The sequence below is a fragment of the Coregonus clupeaformis genome, unplaced genomic scaffold (assembly GCF_020615455.1).
Source record: "Coregonus clupeaformis isolate EN_2021a unplaced genomic scaffold, ASM2061545v1 scaf0078, whole genome shotgun sequence".
NCBI classification, from domain to species: domain Eukaryota; kingdom Metazoa; phylum Chordata; class Actinopteri; order Salmoniformes; family Salmonidae; genus Coregonus; species Coregonus clupeaformis.
In genome coordinates this window covers 461,873-476,169 of record NW_025533533.1, presented here as the reverse complement: position 1 = coordinate 476,169, position 14,297 = coordinate 461,873, and positions in this window count along the sequence as shown.

The window sequence follows — 14,297 nt, the reverse complement described above, 5'->3', positions numbered from 1 at the left end:
TGCGCACCCAGGCGTCTGGGTGGAGGCCACTTACCATCGGGTCGTTGGTATTGAGGCTATACTCTCGCATCCTTACAAACAGGCTGGCGCAGGCGTGTCCCATCAACCCACGCCAGAGAGGATTTACTTCCTCACCTGGGTGTTCGGAGAACTTGATGATCCTGGGAGGATTGTTGAAGGAAAGTAGGGCGAGTGGCGAGGTGTTAGCCGTGGTGATGGTGGACTTTGCACGTGCATTTGACTCCATCAGTCATCTGCATATCTTGGAGGTGCTGAAGCAGAGAGGACTGGATGAACATATCGTCAGAATCATAGGTGACTCGTACACCGAAGTTACGACAATGATTACGGTCGATGGGGGAGCAGTCCCCTCCCATCGATGTGAGGATAGGGGTCAAGCAGGGGCGATGCCATGTCGCCGCTGCTATTCAATCTAGCCCTTGATCCAGTGATGGAAACGCTTGAACGTCTCGGCTCGGGGTACAAGGTGGATGGTCGTCAGATCACAACCTTGGCCTTTGCTGATAATCTTGTCTTGGTGAGCGGTTCATGGGATGGCATGGCGAAAAACATCCTGATTCTGGAAAAATTTTGCCAACTTACGGGGCTGAGGGTACAGCCCAAGAAGTGTCACGGTTTCCTCACTCAGAAAATTCGGGGAGTGTTCTCGGTAAACTCTTGTAAGCCCTGGATAATGGGTGGTGGTGAGCTGCACATGGTCGGGCCGGCAGAGTCGGTCCAATACCTGGGGTTGAGAGTGGGTCCGTGGCAAGGCATTATAGAACCGGAACCTGTCGAGCGACTTCGTGACTGGATTAGCTCGATTGGGCGGTCTCCGCTAAAGCCTTCACAGAAGGTGAGGATGTTGAATGACTATGCGGTCCCGAGGATGGTTTATCAGGCGGACAACGGCGGGTCAGGGCCAAAAATCCTCAATGTACTTGATGGGATGATCAGGAAGGCGGTGAAGGTATGGCTCCACCTTTCACTGTCTACTTGTGACGGGTTACTTTACTCTAGATGCCAGGACGGCGGGCTGGGTATCGTAAAGTTAGCTTGTCAAATCCCATCTATCCAAGCCAGAAGGGTCTACCGATTATGGCATTCGGAGGATGCCATTACTCGGATAGTTACCCGCAGGACAGTAAAATCAAAGGAGTACCTCGGGATGTGGCTGAGAGCTGGTGGGGACAAGGCAAGTTTGCCTCCCCTAGAAACATCGGATGATGGTGCTGTCGGGAGTACAGACCCCGCCAGCTTGCTGACGCCAATAATGAAAAACCCAGTTAAGCCGAACTGGAGGCAAGGAGAGTTTCAGAGATGGCAGAACCTGGCAGTGCAAGGAGTGGGAGTGCAGGCATTCGCAGGAGACAGAAACAGCAATCACTGGTTGAAAGATCCAGCCAAGGTTGGATTTAAACAGAGATCCTATATTGCAGGTCTCCAGCTGAGAGCCAATGTATACCCAACCAGAGAAGCACTTGCCAGGGGGAGGAAAGACATTCCATCTGTCTGCCGCCACTGTCTATCTGGTAATGAGTCTTACTCGCACATTCTCGGGCAGTGTCCTGCAGTGAAGGATAGTCACATCTCGCGACATAACAAGCTGTGTGGCCTGTTAGCAAGTGAAGCCGAATGCGCCGGATGGATCGTCACCAGAGAAATGTGTTGCAACACCCGTGCCGGGGCGTTGCGACGACCAGACCTGGTGTTCGTGAAAAATGGTACTGCTTTGGTGGTGGATGTTACTGTGCGGTACGAGATGGCCTCAAACACCTTAGAGGTCGCGGCTGCTGAGAAGGTCGCTAGGTATACCCCGATTGCTCAATACATCATGGCTGCCCTGAAGGTGAGGAAGGTAAAAGTGTTTGGTTTTCCACTGGGAGCCCGAGGGAAGTGGCCAATCAGAAATGAAAGGTTGCTAATGAACTTGGGGGTGAATCGTTTACGGAGGGAACGATTGGCCAAGCTATTCAGCAGGAGGGCTCTCCTGTACTCCTTGGATGTCCTCAGGGACTTCTATAGAATCGATTGGGTGATGAATGTGGGAAGAGATTCACTAAGTCAGGAACCATTGGCTTCACACAAGAGAATACACACCTGAGAGAAACCGTACCACTGCGCTGACTGTGGGAAATGCTTTACCACCTCAAGTGAACTGATTTATACACACAGGAGCGATGCCTAATGGCTGTGCTCACCTGACTGTACACCAGAGAACACACACTGATAAATATTTTACGCCTGCATCTAATTTGTAAATGATGGAACACCTTATAGAAACATTTATAGAATGATCATCAAGGACACACGGTAACAACTGTGAAACATGAACGCTTCTAGGTTGCACCGGACAACGGCCACAACACAATGCTGAATCCACAATACTTGAAAATTAAAAGAGGGTTTCACTCAGTGTTGTGGATTTGACCAAAACGTTTATCTATTTACTGTGTTGTCTTGCAGTATTACTTAACATCCTTGTTCCAAACATAATGAATGATTTGTAGGGATTTTTTACAAAAACACAAGGCTCCTTTGTCATACAGGCCAGTAATGTGGAGTCAATGCAATGCACTGTCCTGCCTGAACAACGACAGACCAGGCCAGTAATGTGGAGTCAATGCAATGCAATGACAGACCTGTAGCACTCACCTCGGTCAAAACACCTTTCAGACTCTTTATCCCTTATGGATGATTTTCTATATATGGATGATTTTCTAGTACACACGTTGTAGAATTAAACACCTATATGCCTTAAATGCTTATGGATTGAGAACCAGTTGAAGGGTTAAAACAGAGCAGAGACATTTCTTTAGTGCAAACGCTGTGCTTTTGATAACTCCCTGCAGCTGGTCTGGGTATGTCATTGACATGTGATGGAGATACAACTCCTCGTGGAGGCTGTGTGGAGATTGGAGTAACAATGGAACTAGTGTTATCATTTGTTTTTGCTTATGACCTGACACATAGCCACATGCACATAATCTCAAGGGTCCTGGGAAGATGCTTTTTGGGATTGGCTTAAATGTATGTGGTTGAGAATGGGTTATGGCCATGACATGTTTAAACCATGTTTAAGTATTAATTGATATGTTTTATAATGTGTTATGAAATGATAAAGGTAAAACAGAATGAACATGATTGATACTTTGTACTCCAGATGCATGCCTGGATAGTGAATATAGTCAATACAGAGTGTGATTGTTCTTTAACGTACATATGTATATCATTTTTTGAGTCACGCCACTAATAAGAGACAGAAGCCCCCACTTACTTTTACATTTTAGTCATTTAGCAGACGCTCTTATCCAGAGCGATTTACAGTTAGTGAATGCATACATTTTTTTAATTTTTTATTAATTTTTTTCATACTGGCCCCCCGTGGGAATCGAACCCACAACCCTGGCATTGCAAATCAGCAACCACTGGACAATCTCATGCAGCCTTGTTAGATTCGAACTTGTGTTGTAATCTACGCCTCGATTATCCTGATATAATGTTGTAATCTACACCTCGATTAGCCTGATATGTTGTATGGTGGAAAATTACAAGATTATGTTCTATTATGCATTGAATAGTTGGATCAGTACTTTTCCACTCTGTGTCTGTTGGCCTGAGGTCGAGCTTAAGGCCAACAGCCGATTGGGGGTAACCTTGTGATAAGGTTATGCCCTGCCTTCCATACACTGCAGCTAAGTGGAGGAGGACTGGAAGAAGATGCCCTTTTGTATAGGAACAGCAATATGACCTTCGAGACAGAAAATACACCTGCTCTGACCTAAACTCGTTGTTCCTGCTTGACTGCACAATATACCCTTTTATGCTTTCACACTTCTGCTGACCGCTACGTAGGCAGAGGTTGTACCTTTTTATAAAAACTGAGACTCAACTCTGTTCGGGGGGCTCATAACTCTGCACCACTGAGTGATTGTTAATCTCTCCGGAATTGCAATTCTTATAATAAAAGTTTTTTTTGAAGAATCTGCAGTCTCTTCCTTTTTGATCAGAATTTCCACGACAGTTGTAATCTACACCTCCCATTTAGCCTGATATGTTGTAATCTACACCTCGAATAGCCTGATATGTTGTAATCTACACCTCGAATAGCCTGATATGTTGTAATCTACACCTCGAATAGCCTGATATGTTGTAATCTACACCTCGAATAGCCTGATATGTTGTAATCTACACCTTAATAACCTGATACAAACCCTTATTTCTTAGGGTACAGATGTTTTATTTGAGTCATTATTTCTCTAGCCTACCTCTCGTTGATCTGATTGAATGGAGCCCTAAATGTTTGTTATGATGTCTTGTCACAGTGTTGTGGGAACCAGGGTAAATTTAGTAGATAAGGGATTCTGGGCGCCGCACAGTCTGAATAACAAGGATTCCATTATTGTCGAGGGAGATTACTGAGGTTGATCTTAGAATGATGGATGGACATGATATACTGACTTGGGGTACAAGGTAATAACATCAACGAAGGGAGTGCCCATTGAGGGTTGCCAGATGTTGTTGAAGAAACGTGTAACAGAGGGTATATAAACTGAGATATTTTCTTTTTTTCAGTAGTTCGGAATAGCTAGAGGCGAAGCACGTGACTTTTGTTAGAACGAACCCGGTACTGAATATAAAACATTTGTATTGACTTTCCACATAGTTGTCTAAGTATATTCGTGCATCCTTGATCACTTGATACCCGAGAAACTCATCATAACAGATTGGCGTCTACGAACGGGATACGGTTTCATCCTGACCGACAGGTAAGCAGACTTAAATTTTTTTGGATTGTGTTAACCTCTGCTTATCTGTGGTAAGGCTGAGCTGTAAGGAACATTTAAAATTCTATATTTTATAAGGGGGAAGATGAGTTGTATTGAGTTATTTAGTAAGATGTAAGGAGCAGGGGCGGTGTGTTCATTAGGGCGATATGGGCGACGCACTGCCAAACGGGAAAAGGAAGGGATTTTTTTCCTAATCAATTATATCACGGCAACAGTAGTTATCAGTGTTCTAATCTAGACGTCTGATCTGCCACTAAATGTCCAATCAGGCTAAAGTCGTGCTTCAAATGGCCCCGCCCGTTTTGGGGCGATTTCAGTCAGGTTGAAAATCGCCCCAGAAGTCTCTCATAGACTCTCATGTAAAATCTTTTTTTTTTCAAATATCAGAGCTTTCAATACAATCTCTATGGGTTCCGGGAGGGCTTGCACTTACGCGCTTTTCGTCATACGTAACATAACCATGAACATAACTAAGAAAAGAGCGGGTAGCAGCGTCAATCAATTCACGTACTACTGTCAAGATGGCTAGCGTTCAGTGCAACTCGATTGTCTCTTTGAAAGAAGTTCGTTTTTGTCGGCGAACAAATCAAGATAAATTGGCAACGAAACAATTAGGACCTCCCAGACCAAATTTAATAATTCAACAGGTTTCTACTAAAGGGGGAAAGTCCTACACCCGAGGATTTTCCAAAAATTGGTACGAACGAAAAACCTGGCTAGCAGGCTGCGATGTAGCTAATGCAGTCTTCTGCTACCCCTGCTTACTCTTTCACCCTGAAGGCGGCACGGCAGACAGTACCGCTTGGACAGCGACTGGTGTAACGGACATGCACCATCTTTCAGAAAACATTAAGAAACATGAGCTGTCAAAGACCCACATGGATAGCTGTTTGAGATTGTCTGCTTTGGGGAGAGTGAACATTGCCACTCAACTGGATGAGGGATACAGGCTAGCTGTCCGCCGCCACAACGATGAGGTTAGCAAGAACCGCCACATCCTCAGCCGGCTAATCCAGTGTGTGAAGTTTTGCGGAGTGTTTGAGTTAGCTTTGCGAGGCAAAGATGAAACTGAGGGCTCCACCAACCCTGGTATTTTTCTTGGACTTGTCAACTTTGTGGCACAATTAGATGAGGTGTTTGATGACCATCTTAAAAATGCTAAAGTTTTCAAGGGCACATCAAAGACCATTCAAAACGAGCTACTGGAGTGTATGCTAGCGGTCATGAGGGAACATATTGTGGAGGAGGTGAAGTCGGCGAACTTCGTAGCTATCCAAGCTGACGAGACCACGGACGTTTCTACACAGACACAGCTGGTGCTTGTGCTGAGGTACATAGATAGCAAGAAGATTTTATTTTTTTCCTGGGGCTTTTTCACAAAATCATGCCCCACGTCGACATTCTGTACCAGAAGCTACAGAAGAAGGACATCGATGCTGTCTTCATCAAACGTGCCCTCGACAGCTTCACAAGCAGTGTGCAGGCCATAAGGTAAGATTAAACAATATAATTCGATCTTTCTCAAAGCAGAGCTTTATTTTAAAATGTATGCATGAAAGGAGACATCATCATATTTACAAATCTATACAATTGGCCAGAATATGGTTGTTAATTTTTACAAAGCCATACAGATAGCTGTGTTTACCTTTTCTATAAATTATTTTCAAATTCTGTTTTCAGGCAAAATGTCTATCACTGTTCATTTTCACAAATCTATACAAGAGGGCAGAATATGGAAGTCTATAAAAATGTCTTATTACCAATAACTTGCATCAATGTTTTCAGTAGCCTCTATCAAAAGCTCCTGCTTGCTTGTTGTGAATTATGCTCAGGTGCACATATTTCCAATTCAACCATGAGGCCTTTTTGAAGCAAGTAATGTGTATATCAGTATTGACTTATATGCTGCCCCTGTCTTCATGTTGTTGCTGGACATATCTTTTTTAAAATGTGTGTAGGTCACCTAAATCATCAGAAAAATTGCCCCCCCCTGAGAATTTTTTCAGGAGCCGCCACTGGTAAGGAGAAATATCAAATTAGACAATGACATGGTGCTATGATTCAAAATAGGGTGTGTTCGAGGTGATGAATAAAGGCAAGAGAGGACAACCGAATGGGCGCAGGATACCCTTAATGAGAATACATTATAAAGAGAATAGGCGCAGGATACCCTTAATGATAATACATTATAAAGAGATTGGGTTTTATTCCCGTAGTGTGTAAGGCATTATAAAAATAAATAGGTTACGGGCCTTTGATGTGGTAAATCATCATAAAAATAAGTATAGAATTAGTCCTGTGTGAATTACTCAAAACGGTCAGGAAAGAGAGAGAGAAAACAATAACTCATACCGCATAAAAATAATCAGAGCAGATACAAGTGAATCCTGTTGAATCATAGCACCAAAGATAAAATAGGCTAACAAAATTTGAATAAAGATCAAGGTGGAGATTTGATTCAAAACATTTAATTACTAATATTGTATAAACTAATAATACACGAGAATGGGGAGTTGAATACGGGCAAGACAGTGACAATAAAGAATAAATCAGAGCTAGATTTACCTAGAAGGGAACGAAAAGGTTATGACCAAATTGTTGCAGACAAATCCGCATCTAAAACACATCTCTTTTTAAAAGTATTGAAAATCAGACACCGCGTGACAGGATGTTAATTAAATTAGGGGGTTTTCTATGTGGAACCATATCTTAGTGATTTATCAGCATGGACAGATAATGACTATCCTCTTGATGGTAGTTTTAGAAGGGATAAAGTACAAGTAGCACGAAAGTATATAATCGATAATACAGCCATAAGCAACCCGAAATGGGATTTAGATTATATGAAAGAGGTGTATACAGCATGCGATTTTAATGAATGGCTGGTAAATATAATTAGGAAGGAGGAAAAGTCTGTTAGGAAGTTACGTAATTTGGCAATGAAACAACATAATCTACCTTAAGAAAAGAGTCAGTCCATAGAGGCTATTAAAGGATCTGAAAGTATGAAAGGAATTTATCCACAGTTAGCAAACTCTATTTAGCCTCCAGTTTATAGTATTGACATAGAAGAGGATAGCGATTATATATATGATTGGTTATTTATAGAATCTTATGAAAGTCAGGCTAAGAAAAAAATGTATTCCTAAGATCAGGTCAAAATAGATAACTTTGAGATCAAACGGTGGCGAGAGGAATGCAGGGCCTTGTGGTTACAACGCTTTTGGTAAAGCTTGGGAAACGGCAGATAGAAGGTTCAGAGGTCATACAGGATGAATAAACATTGAAAAAATAAGATATACTAAGAGAGTGTTTGGAAAGTGAATATAAAATTATATTTACAATACTCAAACAAAAACGTAGATTTAAAACGATAGATTAGCAAATACAATTATGGAATAATTCGTTGAAGAAGAAGATGATATGAAGAGAATAATATACAGAAGGTGTCACGCCCTGACTCAGGGGACGCTTATATGTTGAGTCAGGGTGTGTATATTCCTTGTTGTGCTTTTTCTATGTTGTCGATCTAGTATGTGTGGATCTATGTTGGCCGGTGTGGTTCCCAATCAGAGGCAGCTGTCGCTCGTTGTCTCTGATTGGGGACCATTCTTAGGCAGCCTATTGGCACTGTCTAGTTGTGGGATCTTGTTCCCGGTAAGGTTAGTTGTGTATTCTACCTTAGGACTTTACGTTTCGTTTCCTTTATTGTTTTGTCGTGTGTTTAAAGTTCAATAAACATGTACGGCATATCACGCTGCACCTTGGTCTGACCCGTCATTAAGCAGTGGAACGTTACCAAACAGAGAAAAAGATTAGCCTTGACCCAACCTCAGCCGTCCAGACAAAATATATAAAAGGAGTTTTATCTTGTATTTTAGACCAGTGAAATGGAAAATCTTTGTCAGAGAGTTGAAATGATGGTGGATGATTTGGCAAGTAGAGACAGAAATAGACGATATGAAGAGGATAATATACAGAAGGTGTCACACCCTGACTCAGGGGACGCTTATATGTTGAGTCAGGGTGTGACAGGGAGGAGCAGAGAGGATGGACTTGGCGGGAGATAAGAGAGGATCTGGCAAGAAAGATGGAGGCCCTGAAGGGGATCAGGGTGGAGAGGCAACCCAAATAAAATGTTGGGGGGGGGCACACGGTGTGGACGACGAGGCAGCAGGAGGCCACAATAGGGCGGATCTGCAGGTTAGGCGAGGAGGCCACCATGTTACGGGGGATGTTGGCTCAGAGGGAGCAGGAGTTATTCGGTCAGAGGGAGGCGCTACAGGAGGCTAAAAGGGAGAAGGAAAAAGTAGAGGCACGGCAAGAGGAGCTGGTTAGGCAGCAGAAGGAGCGGGGGTTAATAAAGGAACCCAGTCCTGCTCCTCGCACCAAGCAAGTGGTGCATGTCGCCAGTCCGGTCTGGCCCGTTCCTGCTCCCCGCACCAAGCTAGTGGTGCGTGTCGCCAGTCCGGCCCGGCCCGTTCCTGTCCCTCGCACCAAGCCAGTGGTGCGTGTTCCTAGTCCGGTCCGACCCGTGCCTGCTCCTCGCACCAGACCAGTGGTGCGTTTGTCCAGTCCGGCACGGCCCATGCCCGTTCCACCGGTGCCTCGTCCGGCACCGGTCAGCTGCTCCACTCCGGAGCCAGAGCAGTCCGCTCCACCGGTGCCTGATCCAGCTCCGGTCAGCTGTTCCACTCCGGAGCCAGAGCAGTCCGCTCCACCGGGGTCAAGTCCAGCTCCGGTCAGCGGCTCCACTCCGGAGCCAGAGTAGTCCGCTCCACCGGTGCCTGATCCAGCTTCGGTCAGCGGCTCCACTCCGGAGCCAGAGTAGTCCGCTCCACCGGTGCCCAGTCCAGCTCCGGTCAGCGGCTCTAGTCCAGGAGAATGGTATAGATTCATTGAAGGTTCATTCAACCATATTTGCGATTCCGGAACATTTGCCATCCGTTTCTAGATGTCTGATTTTCTATAATAAACATGTAATTCAAGTACCTAGTGATTTATCAATTGTACCCACTAAAGTATCAGCTATGGTAAATGCGTCTTCTGTATTTGATGTGTACGTAAAGGGAAGACAAAGAGAAGAGTTTTCAGCAATAGAAATTAGATTTCTGAGAGCTTCTCTATGTCTCATGATGTTTAAGGATATGGGGGAAAAGTATTGCATTTCAAAAGTGGGAACATTACCGATTCCAGGTTTTTTTTTTGGTGTTGTGAAAATAATATATGGACTACTCTTCCTCCACTGTTCAGGGGAATATGTGGAGTCTGTACTTTAAACGACCTTATCTATGTGGTTCAGCCTGTTGAATTTGTCAATACAAACATTACGGGATGATTTAGAAGGGAGACATCCGAATTTATGGGATATGTACAGTCGTGGTCAAAAGTTTTGAGAATGACACAAGTATAGTGTTTTTAGATATTTTTCTCAGATGTTACTATGGTATACTGAAGTATAATTACAAGCATTCCATAAGTGTCAAAGGCTTTTATTGACAATTACATTAAGTTTATGCAAAGAGTCAATATTTGCAGTGTTGACCTTTCTTTTTCAAGACCTCTGCAATCCGCCCTGGCATGCTGTCAATTAACTTCTGGGCTAGATAGCATGGTTTCCATTTTCCAACAGATGTTTCTAATTCCCCTGATTGGTCATGAACAGTTACTGGTCTTCGAACTCATGTTTTCACCAGAAACAACTTCTGATAAACTGTTTGCGACTAGTGGCAGTGCATGATCTTATCACCACAGGTTTGCCTTAGATTAAAATAGAATCTTGAGTGAATTGTTTGCTAGAAAAAAAACTCTGGTGAACTGTTTGACACTAGCGGCAATAAATATTATTGTTGCCAAAAGTTTGCAAACTTCTGGCAACATTTTGTGGCACACTATTTAGTATGCAGCAAATTTGCCACAAACTTGCGGGAAGTTTGCAGCAACAAATTCATTTTTGTAAGGGCAGGTGTGGAACGGCTAGTGACCAGGAACAGAACAGTTTCTCTCAGTGACAGCCCTATTATCTAGTGACCAGGAACAGTTTCTCTCAGTGACAGCCCTATTATCTAGTGACCAGGAACAGTTTCTCTCAGTGACAGCCCTATTATCTAGTGACCAGGAACAGTTTCTCTCAGTGACAGCCCTATTATCTAGTGACCAGGAACAGTTTCTCTCAGTGACAGCCCTATTATCTAGTGACCTGGAACAGTTTATCTCAGTGACAGCCCTGTTATCTAGTGACCAGGAACAGAACAGTTTATCTCAGTGACAGCCCTATTATCTAGTGACCAGTGCTTGGAATACATTGTGATAGTTGACAAGGCAGACCTGGTTGACATTTCACATTATTGTTACTTACCCTTGTCCAGTGTTAATTTTGACAACAATAACTATGACAAATAAAATGTGTCAATGAAAATGTGACGAGACGAGAATTCCACTTGAGACTAATGGACATTTAATTGGACATGAAGCTCCTTTTCTGTTTTGTCCAATCAGAAGCATGCATGAAGAATATTTCGAATATTTAATGCAAACCTCTCATTGACAGAATTGACATCTTTCAGTTGCTCGATCTGATTGCTTCATCAATAAGTGCATCGACGACGTCATCCCCACAGTGACTGTACGTACATACCCCAACCAGAAGCCATGGATTACTGACAGTGGATTACTGACAGTCTAATGACACTGCTGGTCCTGCTCACACTGCCCTACCCTATGCTTTGACTTCTTTCTCCCCTCTCTCTCCAGATAAAATCTTGCGACTTGTGACTGCAGGCCGCCCAACAACCTGCCCGCTTGACCCTATCCCCTCCTCTCTTCTCCAGACCATCTCCGGTGACCTTCTCCCCTACCTCACCTCGCTGATCAACTCATCCTTGACCGCTGGCTATGTCCCTTCCGTCTTCAAGAGAGCGAGAGTTGCACCCCTTCTCAAAAAACCAACACTCGATCCCACTGATGTCAACAACTACAGACCAGTATCCCTTCTTTCTTTTCTTTCCAAAACTATTGAGCGTGCCGTCTTTAGCCAACTCTCTTGCTATCTCTCTCAGAATGACCTTCTTGATCCAAACCAGTCAGGTTTCAGGACTGGTCATTCAACTGAGACTGCTCTTCTCTGTGTCACGGAGGCTCTCCGCACTGCTAAAGCTAACTCTTTCTCCTCTGCTCTTGTCCTTCTAGACCTGTCTGCTGCCTTTGATACTGTGAACCATCAGATCCTCCTCTCCACCCTCTCCGAGCTGGGCATCTCCGGCGCGGCTCACTCCTGGATCGCGTCCTACCTGACCGGTCGCTCCTACCAAGTGGCGTGGCGAGAAGCTGTCTCCGCACCACGTGCTCTCACCACTGGTGTCATCCAGGGCTCAGTTCTAGGCCCTCTCCTATTCTCCCTATACACCAAGTCACTTGGCTCTGTCATATCCTCACATGGCCTCTCCTATCATTGCTACGCTGACGATACACAACTAATCTTCTCCTTTCCCCCTTCTGATAACCAGGCGGCGAATCGCATCTCTGCATGTCTGGCAGACATATCAGTATGGATGACGGATCACCACCTCAAGCTGAACCTTGGCAAGACGGAGCTGCTCTTCCTCCCGGGGAAGGACTGCCCGTTCCATGATCTCGCCATCACGGTTGACAACTCCATTGTGTCCTCCTCCCAGAGTGCGAAGAGCCTTGGCGTGACCCTGGACAACACCCTGTCGTTCTCCGCTAACATCAAGGCGGTGACCCGATCCTGCAGGTTCATGCTCTACAACATTCGGAGAGTACGACCCTGCCTTACACAGGAAGCGGCACAGGTCCTAATCCAGGCACTTGTCATCTCCCGTCTGGATTACTGCAACTCGCTGTTGGCTGGGCTCCCTGCCTGTGCCATTAAACCGCTACAACTCATCCAGAATGCCGTAGCCCGTCTGGTGTTCAACCTTCCCAAGTTCTCTCACGTCACCCCGCTCCTCCGCACACTCCACTGGCTTCCAGTTGAAGCTCGCATCTGTTACAAGACCATGGTGCTTGCCTATGGAGCTGTGAGGGGATCGGCACCTCTGTACCTTCAGGCTCTGATCAGTCCCTACATCCAAACGAGGGCATTGCGTTCATCCACCTCTGGCCTGCTGGCTCCCCTTCCTCTGCGGAAGCATTGTTCCCGCTCAGCCCAGTCAAAACTGTTCGCTGCTCTGGCACCCCAATGGTGGAACAAGCTCCCTCACGACGCCAGGACAGCGGAGTCACTCACCACCTTCCGGAGACATTTGAAACCCCACCTCTTTAAGGAATACCTGGGATAGGATAAAGTAATCCTTCTACCCACCCCCCTAAAAAGAAAAAAAAAAAAAGATATTGTAAAGTGGTTATCCCACTGGCTATAGGGTGAATGCACCTATTTGTAAGTCGCTCTGGATAAGAGCGTCTGCTAAATGACGTAAATGTAAATGTAAATGATTACAGGCAACATCCGCACTGAGCTAAAAGCTAGAACTGCCGCTTTCAAGGAGGGACACTAACCCAGACGCTTATAAGAATTACCGCTACGACCCCCGACGAGCCATCAAACAGGCAAAGCATCAATTCAAGACTAAGATCAAATCCTCACACGCCAGCTCTGATGCTCGTTGGATGTGGCAGGGCTTGCAAAACTATCACAGATTACAAAGGGAAACCCAGCCGCAAGCTGCCAAGTAATGCAAGCCTACCAGAGGAGCTAAATGCCTTCTAAGATCACTTCTAGGCAAGCAACACTGAACCATGCACGACAGCACCAGCTGTTCCGGACAACTTTGTGATCTCGGTCTCTGTAGTCGATGTAAGACCTTTAAACAGGTTAACATTCTTTAGGCGCGTTGCCAGACGGAATACCAGGACATGTCCTCAGAGAATGCACTGACCAGCTGACAAGTATCTTTACTTACATGTTCAACCTCTGCCTGACCCAGTCTGTAATACCTACATGTTTCAAGCAGACCACCATAGTCCCTATGCCCAAGAACGCCAAGGGGAACATCTATGTAAGAATGCTGTTCATTGACTACAGCTCAGCGTTCAACACTATAGTGCCCTCCAAGTTCATCACTAAGCTAAGGATCCTGGGACTGAACACCTCCGTCTGTAACTGGACTTCCTGACGGGCCGTTCCCAGGTGGTGACAATAGGCAACAAAACATCTGCTATGCTGACCCTTAATACCGGGTTCCTCAGGGGTGCGTACTTAGTCCCTTCCTGTACTCTCTGTTCATACACAACTGCTTGGCCGCGCAAGACTTCAACATCCTTATCAAGTTTGCTGAGGACGCGACGGTGGTAGGCCTGATCACCGACGGCGATGAGTCAGCCTACAGGGAGGATGTCGGAGACTTAGCAGGGTGTTGCCAGGACAACAACCTCTCCCTCAACGTAAGACCAAGGAGCTGATGGTGGACTACAGGAGAAAGAGGGGAGAGAAACGCCTCCATCCACATCGACGGGGCTGTTATGGAGCGGGTCGAGAGCTTCAGGTTC